Here is a 9,017-nt window from a genome sequence, read left to right as displayed (position 1 = left end):
GGGACTTTTCAGTATGCCACGCACTCTGGGCAATGGTCCATTCACCTTTCTTGAGTAAGGGACATGAAGTGCTGAGACTGGGGACTTGGTAAAATGCACCCTTCCACCTTCGATACAAACCCCTGTAATCAAAACCACACTGGGCCAGCTCGGTCTTACCTCCAGACTCCCTCCGAGATGCTGTAAACATTGGCAGACAATGCATATAATTAAGGTGGAATATGTTCTTTTAAATGTTTGTTTCCATCTGCTAGTCGTTTTAGTGAATATTAGATTGCCTGTGGTCAGTCTGGAGAACGGGAGGGACTCTCAAATCTCCACTGAGAAGCAGTTCAGGAGCACGGCCCAGTACAGTGCTGGAGCCTGCGGCCTTGGGAAGCAAGGGAAGATGGAGGTCAGAGTATGTTTTCCAGCCTTAATTGTCCAGGAACAGGCTAGGAGCAATGACGACGTGGTCAAGCTCCCCCTTACTGCTGTAAAGAAACACAGAGACTGTGAGCATTGTTGTCTTTCAATACCGAGGGGGGAAGTGGGCAGAAGAAAGTAAGAGTGTTCTGGCACCAGAGTAATTTCTCCATTACCTCAATTAGTTCCAATGATGTGGAAAAGTTCTGTCTGGAGAAATCAAACTAAACGTAAAATCACTGAAGCGCTGGTGGTGGCGGCGGTAGGTGTTGATACAGGCATTAGTCAGCAATACTGATTGCAGTGAAGTCACTCGATAGCCCTGTCTCTGGAACCTGGGCAGGGACATAAACTCATTAGATCACCCCCTCTAGTGAAGCATGTGGTGGTTTTCAGTGTGGCACCAACACAGCCTGGCACCCACCGAAAGATTTAGCTGTCTGCCCTTGGAGGGCACAATTTACTAAGGTGTCTGGTAAAGAAATTTGGATACGTACCATTATTATTTTCTACAGAAACATAAATAAGTTCTCTCTCTTAAGAGCCATTAGTTATGAGATGTGGGATTTTCTTTAGGGAATTAAGTAGTTCTTTGTGGCCATAGAGCACAGAATTGAGATGACTAAAAGGAAGAGAGGGTAGGTGAGGTTTGGGCTTAGCACAGGGAAGAATTTGTGATACTCAAAGCAGGCTATAACACTCTCTTCTGAAGTGGATATTAAGCTCCCCATTGGGTGTTCAATGAAGGCTGGTTAACACCCACCAGGGATAGTACGGGGTGATTCTTGCAGTAGAACGGGCCATTGAATGATCTAAAATTTCTTTCTCAAGTTACGATCCAACTAGTAGAGTTGAGAAAAGAAAACATATATGTTTCTTTTTCTGCCATGTTGGTATCCACATATTCCCTGCCTCTCTTCTCTATAGAATCTGAAAATAAAACAAAAAACAAAAAAACTTTAGACTCTCAAAAGATGTTTCTTCGTATGTAGAGCTGTATTAACATAATACGTACTCCTTCGTGTTTGGAAGAATTGATGAAAATTGAGACGCTCCGTGATGGATTGAACTACCTCCTCCACAGTATGTTTCTCTGTCCCAGATTAACCACACCCTTTCAAGCACTTACTTTGATAAAAGATTGGTGAGCACAGCATATGGATGGATGGCTGGATGGCTGGCTGGATGGCTGGCTGGCTGTCTGGATGGATGGATGGACTGACTGCTGGCTGGCTGGCTAGCTGGCTAGATAGAAGGCATTGCCCGCTTCACATGTGGTCAATGACTTATATCCCTCAAAAAAAACATTCTTGTGTATTATATCCAGGTTATACAACTGAGGAAACTAAATTGCAGAGCAGTTTAGTAACCTGCCCAAAATCCCATAGTGGCAGAAGCAGGATTAAGATCAAGAAGGAATAGACTTCCAGCTTCACCCACTCCCTCGCACTGCCCCCGCAAGCCCCAGGCAGGACCACGGCTTACCCTGCTTTGAAGGACTTGAATGTCAAGTCCAAATGTCAAGGAGGAGAAGAGACTCCTATTTCCTCACACAACGTTATGTAGAGATGGTAAGTAATAAATGGCTGATTGATAGGAGTTTAAAATGTCTCCTCAAAACGATTTTCCTTTTTTAATACGACATGGTACATACCAGTCTAATGTACTACTAAAGCTGGAATTTTTCACCCCCATAGGAAGTCTAAAAGGTTGACTTCAGCCCAGCCCTCAGAAAAAACTCAAAGAGCAGCTAACAATGGCATGAGCCCCCGAGACACATTGTTAAGGGAGCCAGCTTCAGATCATTCCCTAGTGTGTTGGAACCTCAAAGCCCACAAGCGACCTCTTCTCCCTTGAACTCTGATGTTTCGTAAGATAGATAAGAGCGATGAAAATATTACTCCTTTATTTGGGGATTTCAGGAACATGGAGATGTTTTTGAAAATGTCACTTGAATTTTCCAGTTCCTAAAAAGAGATTGGCTTCTACGGACTAACATAAACTAGGACCCCATGCAGAAATCCAAATTAGAAAGAGTCCCTCATCCATGGTTTTTCCTCCAATTCCCAACTGTGTGTATGTGTATCCAACTAGTCTTTATAAGGCTGTCTTTCAAATTATAAGCGGCAAGTCTTTATAAGTGAGAACCATAATCGAGTGATCATTCCATGGTATGTCACTGCAGGGAAAATCCGTATAGCCCATCGAGATAGGGCTGTTTTAGTTAGTGTTTGGACTAAATACTTGATTATCTACATCAATGTTGGAACGGGGACAACAAAAATTACCAAAAGCCACAGATAAACTGGAAACATCACATCCGGCTTTGATTTCCATATTTTATCATACTCGTTCTCTCCCTGCAGTCATTTCGAGGACATCACAATGATTTCCATTATAGATGCTAAAATATCTTATGCTCTTCTTACACTGGTCTCATCATCCCCCAAAGTATTAAGCAAGGATCACATCAGCCACTATGAAGTATGGCTCAGTGAGGAAGACACTGGGCTCGCTCCTAAAAGAAGAATCTGGATTCAAACCCTGATTCTAGCTGTGTGTGATCTTGGGCAAGTCCTTTAACCTCTCTGAGTGTCTCAAATGAGAGCAATATTAGCGCATATCTCACTAGCTCGGTGAGAGAAATAAATGTGATCCTGATTAAAATGCACCCAGCACAGCGTCTGGCACAGAGCGAAGGCTTGTAAATGCGAGCTGTCGGTATGATTGTGTCCTCTTCCACAAAGAGTTTTGCCCTAGCACTCAGCAGAAGCTCAATATAAAAGTGATAATTTGTAAAATGAGGGAGAAACAATAATCACAAATTGGACTACATTGCAGAGTAATTCTGGGAATTTAAAATTTTTATTTTTTAAAAAAGCATCTCCCTTGTTACCCAATTTTTCCCCTGCCTTTCTTGTTGCCTTATTTTATACTTTGCCCAAGGCATCATTTAGTGTTCCAAAATATTAGACTCTTATAGGTATTCAGAAGCCCCAGGAGAAATAGAATACATTTACAGACCCATAAACATCTAAATTAGTGCTATAAATGGGAAATATAGTCTACAGTTGGAGAGTGCCCAATACATAATATGTTGTGGCATAGAGGAGACTTCCTTTTTGGTGGCTGGAAAATCTATTTGCTCTAAGTATTCAATTTTAAAATGGATAATAAAAGTAAATAATAGGCATGCTTCTGCTTAAATTGCACCTTTCATGGGAGATCTCAAAGAGTTTTTCAACTGTTAATTTATGACCCCTGGGGAAAGGTAGGTGGCGAGTAATATCTTTCTTTCTTAAATGGAGAAACAGACTTAAAGAGGTGTGGGTGACTTGTCCAAGGACACAAGGGAAGCCACAGCTTCAAGCAAACTATTGCGAGAAAAGAAAATGTTGAGCTATTTTCTGTATTAAATTATTAAAACTTGTATTAAAGTATTAAACCCCGCATTATTTGCCTATAAATTCTAAGATGAGCACTAATGTGGATTGTGTAGCTGTCATACACCTAACACTAATTTCTTTAGTATACCAGTTTTCTGTTCCTGCAAAGCATGCTACCATTTCGCTTCATGGCTTATAGTGGCTAATATTTAGTCTCGCTCGCACACCTGCAGGTGGGCCAGGAATCAACTACCTGGCTGATATCAAGGCTAACTTCAGCTGGGGCAGTACAAGATGCCAGTTGAGTCTGAATCTTTTCCCTGTTTCCCTCACCCTGCGTGGAGCAGGGGTCCAGCCAGGACATGATCACCTCATGGCAATGGCAGAGGATCCACGCAAGTGAATCATGTCATTCCTCCTCATCCTGTTGGCCAAAGCAAGTCTACGACTGAGCTTAAATGGAAGGGTGGAAAGTACACTCTCCCCACCATCAAGCTGAAAAGTCACGTGGCCATGCCCAAAATCAATGTCCTTGGAAGTTTACTACCCCCATGGTGTGAGAAGGGGGTGAATACTCTTAAATGATTTTCTAATTTACCACAATCTGCACTTGATCGTTACTACTATTTCAGACATTTTTTTTTTAATGCGCTAATCTTTGAAACCGTGTCTGTTTCATGTGCTTTTGTAACTTCTGCTGGATCACTGGCTTGTTCCTGGCTTAGAAGAGTGAAATTTAAATAATACAACAAATACCTCTTGTCACTTATTAGGATCTCCTTGATACCAAATTAAAAATACTAATCAGAGATTTAAGAGGCAATTAATTTAGATAAAATTTAGATAAATTTAGATGCTAATTAATTTAGATAAAATCATATATAGTGGGTCAATGTAAATAATTTGAGCTTAAGAATCTATTCACAGACACTCTTTAGTCCCTAAGATTTCCAAGGAACCAGAAATGAAAGACTCAGTGGAATATCTTTAGCACAGTGATGCTCACTGAGATGAGACCCCATTAACCAATGGTTCTACCTCCACCAAACCTTAGAAAACTCAAAAACTCCAGGATGCCACATGAGGATTCTTTCTGGCTGGTAGCATCCTGGGATTAATCTACATTCCCCTTAAATTCATTCCATGCTACATCTGCACCTCTCCTCCGATACTCAGTTTGTTTCTCAACCTAGACCAAAATGTCCAGCTTGACTATTAGGTGAGGATGAGACATTCCTCTCTGTCTCTTTCTCCTCATACTATGCAGAATCAAAGAAAAATAAAGGATTGGAGCTCCAGTCTAATCTGAAGTTTCTAGACAGCAGCGAGACTTAAGAAATGCTGTCATTTTAGACAGCAGTGATGTAGAGGAGAACTTACTACATGGCAGAACTTACTACATGAGATAGCCTCTGGGCCGTGGAGGGCCGAAAGGAAAATTAGTTGTTCCTTTGACATTATTTTGAAATCCAACTTTCTCTCCAAGGTAGCCAAGTCCTCTACATCTCTGCCAACCCCCACCTCTAGGCCTATCAAAATCACTTTCCTCTCTGGTTGAATCTCTGGGTTCCTACGGGGATAAGAGTGGCTTCCATTGGCTCAGGACTGTATCTCCAGGTTAGGTATGTCACAATTTTCCATGCCTTTAACAAGACTCAATTAAAAATTAATCGGTCCCGCATGGCAATTTGAGAGGTAATTGTTTCTTTTCCCAACTCCATGGCCATAGGCTAAAAGCACACCCAGAACCTAAATTAATCATCTAATGGGGATTTTTCCATACTCCAGCCACTCAGCCTTCCAGGGGCCCCAGCAGCATGCTGCCTGACCTCAATTATCAGGCTTCCCGAGTGTCCACTCTGTGGCTTTCTGCTCTGCTTTCCCTTCCAGCTCCCTGTAGTCAAATGGAAAAAAGCCACATAGGCTGTTTACCTGGACTCTCTCCAATGACCAACAGCCATATATTTAGAAGATAAAGCAGCATTCATGAGGAAATACTGGGACAATGGGGCAGGTTAATATGTTCAACATGGTTTATAATAGCAAAAGTTGGTTTCAACCTAATAGCAGCCCTGATTGGTTAAGTCAAGTATGGCCTGTTCATGTAACATGTAGCAATGCAGCTGAAAAAGAAACGTGGAAATCTTATGTACACAGCTATGAAATAGTCTCCAGGTCAAACCAGACACATTCTCATTTGACACATACGGTGTGTTATCTCTCCCTTTTTTTTTTTTTTAACAAATGAATATATTGATCATGAAAAGAAATTAGGTTAATACCAGAGGTATTTGTGTTGACTCATAGCAGCTCACACGTACACACACTACCTCTATATTTTAATATAAAAAATACATTCATTTACTCTTCTCAATTTTAAGATTAACAGCAATCATTTTGTTCTATAATGAAAAGAGGTAAAGGCCTCTATTTTATTATTTCATTTTTAAACCTTGACGTAAGTCTTGTACTTTCTTAAAGAGATCTTATGGAGGAAGCTCAGTATCTAATTTTTTTTAAGTTCCTACATGGGAAAGGTTTTTAAAATTCACTCCATCTTTCATATAAGTTTATCCATTATGTACTAAAGACCACGAATTTTTAAAAAAGGATTTGGAGCTATATCTTTTTAAGTAGAGATGACTTCTTATTAATTGATATTCAGAAAAACCAGCCAATATCTGAGCATCTCTTAAGACAGAGCTTAAATTCTATTTCTTCCATGAAATTGACCATAAACAACATTCATCTTCATCACACATTGTTCTCTCCGAGTACACTCAAATTATAAATTTATATCGTCTTGCAAACTTTTTCCACGTGCGAAAACTTTGGATCACCAAAGACATAAGAAATTAATTAAATTGACCTGATCATACCCTCCAGTTTCAAACCAATCATTAAGTATATTTAAATAATACCAGCAATATAAGTGTTCTGTAAACTGAAATAATTTTCAAATATTATAAACGATGTTAATAATTCTAACTAAATGTCTGTATTTGGAATTAATTTAATAGTATCAAAAGAGTCATTGTATAGTCACTAGGATTTTGTCTGAAAAGATAGCCACCCTCATCAAAACAGTAAACATAGCTTCAATGAAACCTGTTTCTTACGGCTTATTGTATAAAGTTAATGAAGGCTGTCGTTTTAACTTCTCTGGGATTACTTGTAGGTGTATAAAGCACAGTGCCAACACCCTTTCAGAAATCTTTGTTCATTAAAGAAGTGACTGAATAAGGAAGTGTATGAGTTTTATCTGTTCTTTTATCTTGTTGAATCTTTACATTAGATCTATCACTCCAAGACCTTATTTCTATTACTAAGATATGTCTGGTTCTAGACAAAGTGCTTAAAGGCATGCCTCTTCATCCCACTAGTCACACTTTTCAAACAGGTAATCCTGCTTTTTACTAGCCTTATCTCAACCTTTAATAAGACAAGTCGTTATACCCACGCTGACAAACAGCAGTAATATTGCACTTAGTCTAATCATGATAGTTAATGCTTAGTCATTTCAACCGTATCTGTTTTACATATATATGGAAGGTGAGGACAAATCCAGTTTTAAATTTATCTCATTTCTTGTGTTCTATAAAATTGAGTGCTCACACAGTCAGTTCACAGGTCCTATCAACATAATAAAAATCATTTACACAGCTGCTAACAGCATATTATAGGTGGCATTGTATTGATTCTCCCAACTACCTGTCAATCATAACAGTCCCAGGACTTTATTAGCTCTCTCCAGGCGGATCATCTCCCTGGAGAGAAGAATGCAGCAAGCAGAAGCTCTAGCCAATTCAGTTCATATAATGAAAACGCCAGAGGACTCCCAAGGACCTCTGACCTTTTCTCCATGGTTGAAGCTGCCTGAGGGGTTCTTTCCCATGGAGAAAGAACCGATACCCTCCTCTCCCCTCTCTCCTTCCTCCCTCCCTGGCCAGCCTCACCTGTGATCACCCAGGGCAGGAAGACACGAAAGCCCTCCCTGGCCTGATAACAGGGTGGCCTGACTGTAATGACAGGCTTTCGCTCCCCAGCTTTCCAAATGACAGTCACAATGGAGACTGAAACTCCTCAGTCAGATGGAATCAATTACCGGGCAAAATTGGGAGCTTAATTTTCCCCAGAATGAGATAGGCCTTTTGGCTTTGCCATCTCTCTCACTCCAGCTGGTGGCTTATTTGGTTGCATTGTTCTCTGGCCATGTGAACAAAGCTCCATTCGGAAGGATTTCCAAAAGAGTTGATTTGAAAAGGAAACTTCAAACTCAATACGTACTGAAGAGAAGGACCATTATTAACCACGCAGCATGGCTGGGTAATCACTAGAATTTACAGGTGATGGGCATAGGGCTAATCCAATGAGAAGAAATGGAATCTGCCGGTACAGGACCGTCCCCTTCCTGAAGTTCACCCGACTCTACCTTTGCCTGACCCAGCATTGACGGAGTTTTCCCTTTTGGAAACTACCATGGAAATGAACCAGTCCCCTCATGAGAATTATTTTCTAAATATGACACAGTATCTCTTTTAAAAAATAAAGAAAGAAAACAAACGACCATTATTCATTTCTCCAAATGGAATTGCCTCTTTCAAATGGCTTAGTAAAAGTGTTAAAATAGCTTCCATTTAATAGGTGATAATAACAACAATAATAATGATAATAATAGTGACTAAAATTTATTCAAACTCAATCATGTTTGGGGAAATGCTAAACATTATTTTTTAACTCAGTTCCCTCAAAACGACCCTAAACAGAGGCATTAAGAGGTTAGATAACTTGCCCATGTTTACCTGACTGTTAAGTGACAGAGCCAGAACATGAACCCAGGAGATCCAAATCCAGAGCCTACAATTTAAAATCACTCTACCACATGAACATCACTACCACATTTGTCCCTAAATGTCAAAAGGGAGGCACTCGCATCACTTTGTAAGTGGGGAATTTGAAGTATGGAGATATCAATTAACTTGTTCGAGTTTAGGTAGCTCATGAATTAATGAAGCTGCTATTTCATACCACATCTGTCAGACTCAGAAGTCCAAGCCTGTCCACTCAAACCCTACAGAGGCTTTGCGAAGAGCCACTCTTGCAGTCTTGGATAATGGTTAGCTAAAATCATTGGTAGTGATCATCAATTCTAATATCATTTAAGTTCTTCCATTGGTTCTCTTTAGGAGTATATGGCTAAGTCAAATTTAGTGGATTTATATGAGT

The sequence above is a fragment of the Pteropus alecto genome, unplaced genomic scaffold, assembly GCF_000325575.1.
Source record: "Pteropus alecto unplaced genomic scaffold, ASM32557v1 scaffold134, whole genome shotgun sequence".
NCBI classification, from domain to species: Eukaryota; Metazoa; Chordata; class Mammalia; order Chiroptera; family Pteropodidae; genus Pteropus; species Pteropus alecto.
Note: the sequence above shows the minus strand (reverse complement) of the source record.